Here is a 15,347-nt window from a genome sequence, read left to right on the forward strand (position 1 = left end):
TGCAGTCTAACGATTAATTTAATGAATAATTTAATTATTCATTTAATTAATAATTGAATTTGATTGCATTTTTTATCATTCACACATTTAATTCGATTGCATTTTAATCAACCACATATTTATTTATTATTTTTTGTTACTTCCACCCCTCATACAATAATACTAAAGCAGATAAACAATAAATACAAATTTAAAAACACAAAGTGCATGTTGTCAACATTTAAAGGAAAAACAACCAAAAACATGAACACAGCTGGACAGGGGCACCCGATGACTCATTGTGCTAAGGCGCATACCACAAGGCTAATCCTTACACAGCGGCCCTGGTTTGCATACGGCCCGGGCCATGTGCTGTATCCTCTCTCTCTCTCGCCCACCTTTCCTGCCCATCTATATACTGCCATATATGTAATAAAGCAGAAATGCCAAAAAAACACAAACACATTACATTCCAGTCATTTAGCTGACGCCTTTATCCAAAGTGACTTAAATTAATTGCATTTGACATAGTAAGTAGGTATATTACTACTCGTCAGAACTCACAAGTGTATCTCCTTTCTATACAAGTGACCAGGAGCACTTCTACTTCTGAGGGCAAAGTGCAAGAGGAGCAAACTAAAAACCCAATGTGTGCTTAAGAGGAAGGATCCTGGTAGTAGGCTTCTTCTTGAAGAGATTAGTTTTGAGCCTGCCGTGAAATATGGGCAGCAACTCTGCTGTCCTGACGTCGATGGGTAGTTCATTCCACCACTATGGGGCCAGCATAGAGAAAAGCTGCGACTGCTTTGATCTACCGCAGGGGCGTCAATTTGAGTCAATTTGGTTGTTTGGTAGTGTTACATTGTTGTTGTAGAACAAGTTTTTACAGAAGAAATCTTTCAAATGAAATTGCAACACTATCACAACATAACTCCTGGAATGTAGGCTATCAAACAGCAGTGACTGATGAGGTCCAGCCGATGGGGGCAGCACTCCAGCAGGGCTCGCTTGGGCCTGGCTTTTTTCTCCGCTGGAGGACCCTGCGGGCTCCTTACGGGCATGGATGTATTAATAGAACGGGCCACTTTGGGCACAGGCACATCCTCGGGCAGCCCACCCACACTGCTAGCGCCTTTTCTTGCTCCACAGCTCGTGGCAGTACTGCCAGTGAGGAAGACTAGGGAGACTGAGACACCACAGCATTAAGAGGGGCAGAGGGAGAAGAGGCAGAGAATTAGGAAAGTGTGTGTGTGTATTCTCATCTAGAGGCTACGTGGACTGTATTCTGTACAAGCTTGTGGGAAGGGGGTTGGGGGGGCTCACTCACTTGGACAGGGCCAACTTGCTGGGCTCGACATCACTCAGTCGCTATTGAGGGCCTGCTCTGAGGTGCAGTGCTGCAAGGGTCAAGGGTCAGCATTCGGTCCAGCAGGTCCAGAACCTGAGCAGTTAGACCAGAGAGAGAGAGAGGAGTGTCATACACTACAACCACACAGTCAATAAGACACTACTCCCAACATTCCCTGGTACACATACAAGGCAAACTCCTCGTGCAGTCATCGACTGTATTGTCTAATATGACTGCTCTTCCCTTTGCTCTAAGCTAGAGACATCAGGAGAATATATTTACATAAACAAAACAAATTCTTCTTCAAACATTACAATATATTAATTTACATACATCAACATACCTGGATGAAAGACAAACAAACATGGCATCTGCAATTGAAGATGATCTGTGCATATACTGTATAAAATATTCATATTTCAATCATAAGAGCTAGCAAACAGAACAAGATGAAAGGAATGTAGCTACACACAAAACAATGACTAGAGAAATGCTTAAGTTAAGTTGACTTTACTTGAAAAATTAAGTTGCCTCTACTTGCAGTGAAGTTGATTTCAAAATGTATTTCTTACATAAAAAAGTTAAGTAGTATATACAAAGACTAGTCTTGCTAGATCTACATAATAATCTGATGCAAAAAGTTGCCTTAATTTAGAAAAAGTAACTTAGGTCAAGCACAATATTTTTTCAGTGTGCAACATGCCGAAGAAAACATTTCTAAGGGTTGCAGTAAATGTCCTCAAAGTTCGGGCCAGGTAGGCCTATAAGCTGTGGATGGCCTGGAGGGCACAGCTCAGCTTGCCCAAATAAAATCACACTTGCGGTAACCCTCTACATTGGTGTAACTTCCTCTTTCAGTATGGTGGCCGTCAAACAAAAACACACCATTGTTTCTTAATGTCTTCATTCATAAGGAAATCTTAAGTTAGCATTTTTAATTTAACAGGAAAATACTATGATAAAAATATAATCATGTATAATTAATCATCATAATTAATTAATGAATTAAACTGTAGGCGCCAGTGGAGGGGCACTAGAACTTTTGGGGTGGGCCAGGCAACCTAAGGCCCGCCAATAGCGACGTCCATGAACTAACGCTGTCCGTCCCTGGCGAAGAAGGACAGGAGCACTTGGTTGGCCCCTGGGCGCATCCCATGCACGCTGCCTACTGTCTGTTCCCGGCTGCCCTTGGGGTAAGGACGTCAGGATAGGTTAAGAGCAGAGCATTGTTGCTGTAGGCCTATTAGATAAACAAGCAGCATTGGCTTGTTGGATGTTGGCTCCAAGAGACATATCTAGAACTACCAAGAAAAATACACTATGGTATTTAAAAGGCTGGTATCTGCAACACTTCTCAATTGTTTTACGTCCCAATCGTGGGTGTTAGGTGTCTGTGCTGCAGTCTCAGACATGGAGAACAATGGGAAATGATGAGGATGACGACAACGGAAACGATCATTACACCATGCTTCCACAGAGGGGGGGGTGTCTGTGTTTCAAGGTTTTTCATTTGTGTGTGAATGTGAAGTGTGTGTAGGTGTTTGTGCGTGTGTGTATATGTGTATGTCTTCAGGAAGAAGAAAAAAAGGCTAATGTGGGTGACAAAGAGGAAGAGAGACTGAGAGGGAAAGAGAAAGGGGAGGGAGGTTATTAATACCTTTCAAACAAGCTAGCTCCTCAGCTCACTCTTGGTCTGTGTGTTGGGAGTCCCTGGCATTAGCCTATATACTGAGATAAATGCAAGCTGGGATTAGACATACACTGCAGCTAAAAACTAGAGGGCACTGACAAAATGGAGAAGACTTTGGGTTCATCCATACTGAAAATAAGCATCTGTGTGTGTATGTGATTTCTGAATATGCCGCCTAGGGTCCTTCCCCTTACAACCTACACCCAATTTTACTTGTGGAGATATGACTAGATGAGAAAGATGCCAGCTATTCTGCCATGAAGTAACTTGATCCATAGACTTCTAGAGTGAAGGGACTATGTGTTGTCTCTGGTCGGGAACACTGTTCAGACGTCTTCCCAGTCTGTATAGCTCATTCATCTGTGTTTGTGTCACCAGGGTCCTGGGCAGTAAAACCCATTGCACTCTTGGCCATGTGCCCCGGGCCAAAGAAAACATGGACTTTGGTAGGACTTTGGTATTAGTTCAAAAATGAAAACAAAAACTTCACCAGCTTCAACAATAAACAAGAACATTGTCCTAGTCTTCTAAGAAACAAAATGACACATACTGTAGTATGTGACAGAGAATCCATAGAGTGAGACAGGAAGAAGTGAAATCTTAGTGTGTAGAAATATGTACTAATAACGTACTAGGAATTTGCCTTCGATCATGGTGAATAACATAGAGACAAATTTGGACAGGGTGCAGCGGCGAGACAGGACAGTGCAAAGACTGGACAGAGCAAAGAGCGAGTACAAATGTTAGTGCAAAAAAGGATAAGCTAAGAAAAAGAACAATATAGAAAAAGTAGTGCAGTCAGTGTATACAGTGTGCAGAGTGTAAGTGTGTATGTGTGTGTGGGGCGTGATGTGAGTGTGGTGCATCCTATACAGTAGGCTACATTCAGTTTATGTGCAAGTTGTCTGTTGACGGGGTCTGGGTGGGCAGGGGTTGGGGGGGTGGGGTAGTTAGAGGGGGACACAAGCCTTGTTGAAGAGGCTGATGGCCGTGGGGAAGAAGCTGCCTCTGTGGCGTGCAGACGTTAGTAAGCTGATCATTTCAAGGAAATCTAACGTAGCCTTTGCCTCTCTAGGTCGTCCTCGGACGAGCGCTCCATCGGCTCTTCCAGTCATCCCGATCTTCCATTTGGAAGAAAACCAGGCCAGGTCCAGCCTGGCTTATGTGCGTTTCTGTTCAGGACTTGTAGGACGTGTGATGTTATGAGTTAATAACATTAGAACTACAGTTCCCAGCATGCCCCGCTGAGTTAGACATGAGAAAACGGTTAATAATAACGCCTCGTTTGATTAATAGAATATCAGACATAACATGGTGTCAGAAGTGGCCGTAGGCAAGTAAAGACAGGGGAAAGTGAAGAAAATACTCTGCAAAACACAGAGAGTGTGAAAGAAAAGTAAAAGTTTGCTGCACGTGAGAGAGAAAAGGGACGTTGGTCGCGTGAGTAGCCTACCAGTGAAGCACAATGCTAGCTAGGTCAACCGATGGCTGCCAGCGCCAGTGATAATGAAGAGACAAAGGAACAGTTTGCACAGTCAAATGCTGATATAGTTCCTGAAGACAACCAGCAAATAAATCAACCTGTGGAAATCCCTGTACCTCGCGTTGCCATGGATAAGCTAGTCTCGCATAGCCAGACCTATCTCCACACTTCGTTTACGCTGTGCCAGCGCCGGAGACCGGTCTGGCTGGCAGTATTTCTTTAAACCAATCACAGTCGTCTTGGGCGGAGCCAGCCCCGGACGCAGCGACGGTGCTCTGCAAAACAGTCTGGATCGAATCTGATTGGTGCCGAGAGAATCTCTCGGCCCGAATCTGATTAATTTGCGTCGCCAGTCTCACCACTGATTGGGCAGTGTGACACCGACAAGGTTTATTGCCAAAACTTACATCTGTTGAGTCAGACTATGGATAAGCTTACTCCACCCTCATGCAGGCAATTGACTGGTAATCTTGCCGACAATTGGAAACGCTTCAAGCAAAGATTCAATATATACTTAGCGGCAAGTGGAGCAGGTGATAATGAAAAACTGAAAGCGTCCATCTTTCTACATGTTATTGGAGAAGATGCTCTGGATATATATATAATAGCTTTCAGCTTGACGAGAATACCCTAACATTGACGGCACGAATGGCTAAGTTTGAAGAGTATTTTGTGCCAAGTCAGAACATAACGTTTGAGAGGTATACGTTTCTCACCCATGACCAGAAACAAGAAGTACCTTTTGATCAGTACCTAGCAGAGCTACACACACTGAGCAAAACGTGTGAGTTTGTAAATCTAAGGGACTCACTAGTCAGAGACAGGATAGTCTGTGGAACAGTAGAGAGACTGAGCTACGTGAGACTGGACCTTCCCTGGAAAAGTGTGTCAGCATGTGTAGAGCAGCAGAAACCACCGTGCGCAGGCGAAAGAGCTACACAGAGGTGAGGCAACAGTGCATGCTGTGATGAAAGAACATCATAAAAGGGAACCATTTACCAAACAAAAGGACCCAAAAGAGAAGACTACGGAGTTCAAATGTGGTAAATGTGGTGGCACACAAACCCAAATCATGTCCAGCACATGTCCTGTAGCAACTGTGGAAAGAACAATCACTTCTCAAAATGCTGTACAGCGGCTTCAAAGAAGAAAGTCCACACAGTTGAAGAAGAGGAGGAGGAATTCTTTGTGGATAGCGTGCAGACTTGCAGCGCTGACAAAGCTGAATGGATAGTGCCATTAGAGGTGAATGAGACAATAATACCATTCAAGCTTGATACAGGAGCCCAGGTAAACCTGCTATCTATGGAGGACTACAGTACAAAACACTTACAGTGAAGAGCAAAATCCATCCTGTAAAAATGAAAGTCACAGGATATACTGGAAAAAACATACCAGTCAAAGGGAGCTGTATAGCAACCTTCGAAAGCAAAGGACTGCAGTTCAAGACACAGCTACTGATAGTGGATAAGAGTGTACAGCCAATCCTAGGACTCAGTGCATGTGAAAAGCTCAATCTGGTCAAGAGAGTGTTTGTAGTGACCTCACCAGTACAAGGACTGTTTCGAAGGACTTGGATGTCTGCCTGGAAAACACACAATACATGTGGATGAAAGCATGTCCTCATCCCTGCAGGAAGGTTCTGTTCGCGCTGAGAGAAAAGCTGAAAGAAGAACTGGCACGCATGGAGAAGATGGAGGTCATCAAGAAAATCGATGAGCCTACTGAATGGGTCAGTTCGCTGGTAATAGTGCAAAAGAAGAATGGTGCTTTGAGAATGTGCCTGGATCCAAAGGACCTCAATAAGGCAATCAAGAGAGAACACTTCAAGTTACCAAGCTAACATTAGAACTACAGTTCCCAGCATGCCCCGCTGAGTTAGACATGCGCAGTTACCTGGTGGTGTTAACCGGTTGGTGTTCCATGGATGTGTCCGCACGCATCACCTGTGAATAAAGAGACAACAGTTGGTAATAACGCCTCGTTTGATTAATAGAATATCAGACATAACAGGACGGAAGCTAGTCATTGAAATGACATGAAATAATGTCTGATAAATTAAGATAGGTCTTGTCGCCTGCCCTGGACACATCAGTTCCAATGCTTCCATTGCTCATCCAGCACAATAAGAGCGAGATAGCCAGTTAGCTCATGAGCTCACAACAACTAGCAGCAGCTTCCATAACATTAATGGTAGTGGTCAGTGGCTAAAGCAGTTACACTGATGATTCCTGTAACGTTAGCTACTCTGCAATTGGTTCAACTTCTGTTTCTGGACAAAGGTAAGGGATAAACCCAGATAACACAAGGCTAGCGGACCTACAGCGGGTCCCCGATGGACAAGTTGGCAGACCTCTGGCAGAATATAACACAAGGCTATCGGACCTACAGCGGGTCCCCGATGGACGAGCTGGCGGACCTCCAGCCGAATCCGCTGGCGGGTTCCTGGCCATTTGCTCATTAGATTATTAGGGTCATTTTTAGGGCCCGAGCACTGAGGCCCTATTGAAATTGATAATTCTCCCTTCTACCTTCTTCTGCCCAAACAAATGCCTTTTTGGCAGCCTAAACATCGATGAAAATGCATGAAACTTTGCAGATACGTCAGTCCCAGTGAAAAAATTTATATTTCATGGGTGACAGAAATGGGCGTGGCAAAACGGCTCAAGAGCGCCCCCTGGAAAATTTAAAATGGCGAGCCCCACCTTTCAGTTTGATGTAGGCAAACAGGAAGTCAGCCATTTTGCTCTTAATGTGCCATTTGTCCTTGTTTTTACCATTTCCATGTCTCGTAATTTAACAAACTCCTCCTACAGATTTCATCCGATCAACTTCATATTCGGTCATCTTCATCTTAAGACCTTTGTGATCAAAAGTTATCCCCCCCAAAAAATTAGTTTTCACCAAACACCCTTGCTGTGGCGCCCCGCCAAATTTGGACATTTCGCCATAAAACAGGAAGTCCTCATAACTCCTACATACATTATCCGATTTGCACCTAATTGCTCACGCTTCATGAAGGTCGCATGCTGAACACATCTATGCATCGGTATTGAGTCAAACATATAGCGCCACCTACTGGTGAAACCACAAATGCCTTTTTGGCGGCCTAAACATCCATGAAAATGCTTGAAACTTGGCAGATACATCAGTCCCGGTAAAAAAAAAAAAAAGAAGATATTTCATGGGTGCCGGAAATGGGTGTGGCAAAACGGCTCCAGAGCGCCCCCTGGAATGTTTAAAATGGCAAGCCCCACCTTCCAGTTTTTCGTAGGCAAACGGAAGTTGATAGACAGTTAATTTATCCACACACACAAAAAAGTCTCTTGGAGCCATACCCTAATGCCAGGCTCAGACTACAGGATTTTTAGGCCGATTTATCCCCGATTCACCCCTCCCGACAATCAGAGGAGAAATCTGGTCTGGAACGTTGGTCGGGGCCGATGATCGGCCTAGATGATCTTGTAATGTGACGGGTTTACAGATCCAATCTTATACCTCCCGATCGGCTTGCAGACCCATCGGGGCGGCCGTGGCGAATTTTGACCTTTTGCCATAAAACAGGAAGTCCTCATAAGTCCTCCATACATTTTCCAATTTGTCCGATATTTCTCACGCTTCATGAAGGCTCTGTCCTGAACACATCTATGTGTCAGTATTGCATCATACGTACAGCGCCACCTATTGGTGAAACAGGAAGTCCTCAAAACTCCTACATACATTATCCGATTTGCACCAAATTGCTGACGCTTCATGAAGGTCGCATTCTGAACACATCTATGCGTCGGTATTGAGTCACACTTACAGCGCCACCTACTGATGAAACAGGAAGTACTCATAACTCCTACATACGTTATCCGATTTACTCCAAATGTCTCAGGGTTGATGAAGGTCGCATCCTGAACATATCTGTGCATCAGCAGTGAATCATACTTATAGCACCACCTACTGCTTACAGGAAGTCCTCATAAATCCTACATACATTGTCCGATTTACACAACATTTCTGACGCTTCATCAAAGTACCTTCCTGAACACATCTATGTGTCGGTATTGAATCACGCTTAGAGCGCCACCTACTGATGACAGGAAGTTTCTCTCAGTACTGGACACCGAAATAGCACATCCTTTAACGGCACCACACCCCGACATGCGTGGGGTGCGAGGGCCCGCTCACTGCTGCTTGCAGCCCTAGTTTATGTTTGATTTTCAAAGTATTGTTTTAAAAGTCTTTAAGCCCCTTTTTGGATGAAGTAGGTCCTTACCTCTTAGAAAAATATGCCGTGCCATCTCAGTCTTTTTCTTTATTTTTTATTTTTTTACATAGCCTATAATCAACATGTGTAAGTCTGTTTCGTCAACCCTGTTACCGACAGATTAATTGTTTGAAAATGTTTTAAATCCCATATTTTGAACAAAATCTGATATTCTATGAAAGATAAAGTCCCCCTTGTTACAATAAGTGTGTTTGTAAAGTGAGAATAATGAGGAGTTTACTCTTTTCCCATGGATTAATATGCTCATTTACAATTGACACTTAAACAGCATCTTCTATTTTAAGAAAAAGTTATGGAAATAACATAATAATACCCGATTTCTTTGTGTGTATTACTCTCTATTTTACTTTACATATAAAATGAGTTGATTTTACATTAGTCTTTTCATTGTTTAAATTATATTAGAATATTATACAAGTAACAGGGTTGACACCAGTTGGTTGTCAACTGGTTACTGCTTGTTTAAGTTACAATTATAGGTCTAATGGAGCTTAATGGTACATTCATAAACCTTTAACTTAAAACCACTAATCAGAATATTCTGGACACAGATTTATTAATAGACGGTGATGAAGAATGATGATACCACAGATGGAACCAATGGTTTTATTAAAAACATTAAGAATATTCAAATTACAATAGAATCTATTAAACATTAGATCTATTGAACATGCTTTGCCTTAACAGAATAAAGAAAAGCCAATATTGTGGAGCGGAAAAAAATAGTTTGACAGTAGTTTTCCCACCCAAAAACTCGGAAAGCCCTCCCTAATCGCTGTGTTATGTAACTGGAAAAAAAACAGAGAGAATCCTAGAGATGGATACAGTATGAGATTTATAAAGCACAAAAACGTTCCTGTCTGCCTACCCAGACAGTTTTGACCAGATGTCTTTCCGTATTTCTACGTGCCGTGCTGTCACTCTAACAGGAGCAGGAATCAGTCCTAAAATGTCATCGAACATGTACCAGATACTGTCATCGTGTTGTGGCCAGAAATATCTATTCAGGCCAACACGTTGCATGCACTTAACATGGGTATGTCCTTCATCTTTTGCCACAATGATTCCTGGATAGAGCTCCTGGTTATATATCAAGACACACCATTTTCTGATGATCTCATCATTACTCCAGTCGATCTCTTGGGGTCCCTGAAGTTGTTCTGTCAGGTGCTCATCTGACTGGGTTGGTGGAAGCCAGACTATGATGCTTATGGGTGCCTGAGGCCTGTCTGGGTTACTTGAAGTTCCTCAGCCTGGATCATTTGAGGGCCCTCTGACAGTTGAGGAAAGAGGAAGTGGTGAAACATGCGCAGGACAGGTTCTTCAATGTGGCACACAGACAGCTGACATCCCTGGAGATCAAGTGGCCTTTTCTGTTGGTGACCAGCTGGTGTATCCGCATTGCCCCTGGGACCGATGGGATGTTTGCTGGCATGTTACGGTATGCATCCACAATGTTCTCAGTTTCCACATAAAAGAGCTTCACATTGGTGCCAGTTGTTAGTAGTGCTCGGTAGAGTGTGGGGGCATCGGGGATATCACGGCCTTGACTCACAAGCTGATCTGCAGGGCTTGACGACAACATGGCGACACAACTAAATTGTGTTTTTTTCAACATTTTACACATATTAAAGGAGTAGTAAAGTTCCCTTTACTACACCTTTAATATGTGTAAAATGTTGAAAAAATTGTTTAGCCCTGTTTTAAGGTTACTTATGATCATATACAATGGTTCAGATCAAAACGTTGATAAAACTAGCACTTTTGAGAAAGTCTGATAATTGCTCTACCAACGTTTTGGTCATACAATGGATGTGGGTGGGCACCTTGAAAAATCATTCAAAAAACATGTTAAACTCTCGATTTCAAAGAAGATTTACAGAGCAGTTTTGTTCAAGTGACATAAAATGGCACGTTTTCATATAATAACCCATTAGCGTCAGGGACAGTGGTCCGCTAGTAATCCGAAATGCTCCCGCTATTGCTCCACCACCATTCCACCGGTAGTTAATTGTCTATATCCTAGACCCATTGGCCCTAGGCTTATGGATTTCTATTGCTAAATTAACTTACTCTGAACATTGTTTTGGTAACCCTTCCTTTCATAGTCCCCCAATGACTACACATTTACCTGGTAAATACATGCAAAATATAGACTAATATATAATGGGTAATTACTGAGACACCTATACTGTAGGTATAATTTCAAAACAGGAGTATTTGTTCAATTACTGCACATAAATTCAATAACTGACAGCACCACTACGTAACATTTTACATAACTTCTATAACATCCAGTGAAAAACACAAATGACAAATCACAATGCTCATATTTATTAAAATGCTTTGAATGATATTAATTATAACTGGATCCATGCAGGAATCTGGGAGTGGGACCGAGAACAGGAGGAGCAGAAAACAAAACACAGAGTTGCATACACAGAGAAACATAACAATAAGCACAAGTCTAGTATATCAATGGGACTTGTAATTGGTCACTTAATTGGTCACCCAGTTTCTGCAATCAGTTTGATACAGTTAATTCATCTGCAAAACAGACTGTACATTTCCTTGAAGATAAAATCTCCCCCATCAGGGTCTTGAACCCTTGATCTCCCACATGGGAGTCGGACGCTTAATCCACTACACTACCCAGGAACTTGAAAGAATGCAATGTCATAGTGTTTTTGTTCCTATGGAATCTCTCCCGTACTTCCAAAAAAAAGGGAAAGGAGGGAGGGAGAGGGATGGAAAGGCCGGAAGTAAACGTAGGAATAGACCCACAGGCTAGCAGAGGGTGTGGGTATGGTTTCCCAAAATCATCCCCACATGGGAGTCTGACACCGAGGAACTTGAAGGTGCAAAATGTCATAGTGTATTTATTTTGGTGTGCTGGGACCACTGCCTCTTGTGGTGGCAACATAGAAATGGGGTTACAGACGGGATGGAGGGAAGGAGGTAAGGAGGAGGGAGGGAGGGAGGGAGGGAGGGAAGGAGGGAGGGAGGGAGTCAGTGGCGTCTGGTGGGTCGTAGAACCGGGTAAGTCAGGACCAACGAAGTATGCACGCGCAGCACGCAAGATTTTTTTGGGGGTGCGCTTTCAAAGCATGCCCTGATGGGAGGTTTTCACAGCACCAGAGCATTGGCATTTTTATGTAAAAACATACAGGAAAACTACAGTAGCCTAGGCTACTGATGTTTTTTTTAACACATCAACAAAGGGCAATATTTAGGCCGAAACCACCAAGCTTTTAGGGACACACTAAATAAACTACAGAGCCATTATATGACAATTGCCAAGCACCACGAAGAGGAATGACAGGATGATAAAATACACCCCCTTAGGACACAGCACTCAATAGCCTACGCCCCTACTTCACTAATCAGCGTTTAGGCTACTACTAGCCTACTAGCCCACGGCTCCAGGAAGCAAAGTTCACGCTCTCGAGTGCTGATTAAATCTAGGCAAAGCAAAACGCACAGCCATAACAACTGGTAATTAATCACAAAAGACCAACCTTATATCGTAACTCAAACTTGTTTAATCCACTTCATTTTGGAATCAACTTTCAACAAATACTCAAGATCTCTTTTCCATGTTAATTGATGCTGCCAGTAGCTAGATAGCTAAAGTGGGTAAAGTGATTGACAGGTGATGTGAATGACGGGACAGTCATGACAATTTTTGATTGGATAAACCGTCCCAATGTTAAAATGTCAATGGGAATTCCAATGTAAGCACTTTGAGAACTGGCTTACCCTACGCCCACTTTTAAGCATTCCGCCAAATTATAGATTTTTCATTTGGCCTTGATTTCTTGTAAGCCAGAATCCTTTTACCTGGCCTACAATGTTAAGTGAATGATGAGCTAGTAAGACCGGTCTCAACAGACTGTAACGTGGACTGTATTTTCATGAGGACTGTAGGGGGCGACGGAGCACTACCAAAACGCTAAACACGGATGAAAATGAAGCGATATGGTAGAATCGCATTTAAGTCAAAAACAGTCTGAAAGTCGATTTTCGTGCCTTCTTTCACTGAAAGAAAACGCAAAAATCAAGTTTTATTTGGATTTGTATGGGTAAGCCAGGCTTACCCTGTCTTATTGGAGCAATTGCCACTGGAGGGAGTGACAACCCGACAAATGCTATGCTTACAGCCACGCACAATAAATCTTCATCACCGGGGCTTGAACCCCTGACCTTCCGCATGGGAGGCAGACACCCTGGCCCTTTCCCAAACCTATCCCTAGCACTTCACTACGGAGTGTCACTCCGTATGAAGTCACCCTTACAGCTGTGGAGGGAAACTCCAAATTAAGGGGGAGGGTATAGGTATAAATACATTGGGACGCCCTCGCCTAGTTTCTACCGGAAGCAGCCAACACCATGGCAACCGTTTCTTGTGCTCTCATCTTGTTCCAGCATCTGCAGGAGCATGACCACCTGTAAACATTACATTTGTTTTTCCATTTTCTTAGTATTTTCTGAGTATTGTAAAGGTATTCATTTTCATTTTAATGTTCTCCTATTGTGGAGCTTGAAGAAATGTCAAGTATCATTTCATTTTATTTGCATTCACCTGGATATTCCAGTGCAGAGCTGATCTTATGCTAAATGCATCATGAAGAGATCAATTAAAACATAAGATCAATTAAAACAGAATTGTATCAAATGGCCTCACACCCATTTATTTACCCTGCTGTCCAGTGACCCATAGTCATGTTTGTATGTAACTTTCAAGGGATATTTCACTTTAGTAGAACTTGTCAAACATGAGCAGTCTTAACTCTAAGGTCATCTACAAGTAAGCTAGTGACCACTGAGGTCCCGTATGGAGTTTTATCTACACACATCTCACAAATAATGACAAATTAGCTTTTATTTTTCTGTTAGATTTTATTTTCTCTTAATGTATTCATTTAATACATTTAATTTCCCAGGGAAATAAGGACAAAACAGAAATGCAAGGGAAATACAATTGTAAAAAGCCAGTTTAGGAACAAAAACATTCACCTGAACTGAAGACTCTTAAATCTTACATCTTCTCAACCATCTTCTCGAATAAATCTAGAAATCTCTCGGTCTGCTGGGTCTTTGTGGGGCTCATCTTTTCTGGCCTCCATCTCTAGGACTTCTAACACCCTCCCAGGTGAAGATTTTCTTTTCTTGCCAGCTGTTGGCTGGGGGGTGTCAGGAGAAGAAGAAGGACTTGCTGTGGATGGGCAAGTTGGGCTTGGGGGGGCTGGTGAATGAAGAGGAATCAGAGGGGCTGGCAGGGCTAGTGGAGCATGAGGGGGCAGGGGTAATCTGGGGGCGAGGGTGGGAGAATGGTGGGGTTGGACATGTATGAGGCAATGAGGACAGGGGGGCTTATAGATGGTTTTGACCCCAATGCCTCATGCATGTCGGTAGAACTCATATGAGTCCCTATGTAGTAGATCTGTGGTTGTTCCTCACTGTACTCATGGTCAAACCCTACACCCCCTCCCAACCGCTACGCTCTGCTACCTCGGGGCGACTGGTTTCCCCGTCACTCCGAGGCCCCTGCGGTCGATCGACACAGTCACAGCTCTTCTCTGTCCTGGCCCCGCAGTGGTGGAACGAACTGCCCACTGATGTCAGGACAGTCACTGTCCATCTTTCACCGCAGGCTCAAAACTCACCTCTTCAAGAAATACTACAATGATCCTCCCTCTTAAGCACCTATTGTATTTGAGATTGCTATTCTTGCACTTTGCCTTCAGCACTAGATTATGCTCTTAGTCACTTGTTTTAGAAAGGAGAAGCACTTGTGAGTTCTGGCAAGTAGTAGTACATTGGCTCTTCCTACGTTGAATGCAAATATTGTTAGTTTGGATAAAAGCGTAAAAGGTCTCTTCTCCCTGGTCTGTACCTGAACCAGTTAGGGGCTTTTTCAATTCCTAGTGGATACATGATACATGTTAGTTAGCTCTCAGCAGCATTAAATACCAACCTTTCAATAGCAGACAAAATAATTTACCTTATATTTCTTTTAGAAATTTTCCCACTTTTTGGAGACCTGCTTGTGATTCACCACCCCCTCAAGTTCCATCTCTTTGATCAAGGACCTATAATATAAAACAAGGAAGATTATGGTGTGTGGTCTAAGTAGATTGCCTTAAAGGACAATGCTCGTTTTTGACAACCTGGACCTTATTTACAACATATTATAAGACGTTTGACTCACCGAGATCACTTTGGTGTAGTTCCGAGGCGTGTAGAAGAAATGTAAAATCCAGCGCGAGCCAGTATATCCATGTAATGGCGGTGGTGGGGGCACCGAGAAAAAAAAAAAAAAAGATAAAAATCTATTTTCTGCCGCGAAACGGTTGTTTTCATCAATCTGTCTTTATGAATCGCTAGTTGTGCTTACATAGAGCGTAGGCCTCTTGTGGTTTCAACCATTTCGCGGCAGAAAATAGATTTTTAGAAACTGCATTCTCGGTGCCCCCACCACCGCCATTACATGGATATACTGGCTCGCGCTGGATTTTACATTTCTTCTACACGCCTCCGAACTACACCAAAGTGATCTCGGTGAGTCAAA

This window comes from Borostomias antarcticus, assembly GCF_949987555.1.
Source record: "Borostomias antarcticus genome assembly, chromosome: 22".
Classification (NCBI taxonomy): domain Eukaryota; kingdom Metazoa; phylum Chordata; class Actinopteri; order Stomiiformes; family Stomiidae; genus Borostomias; species Borostomias antarcticus.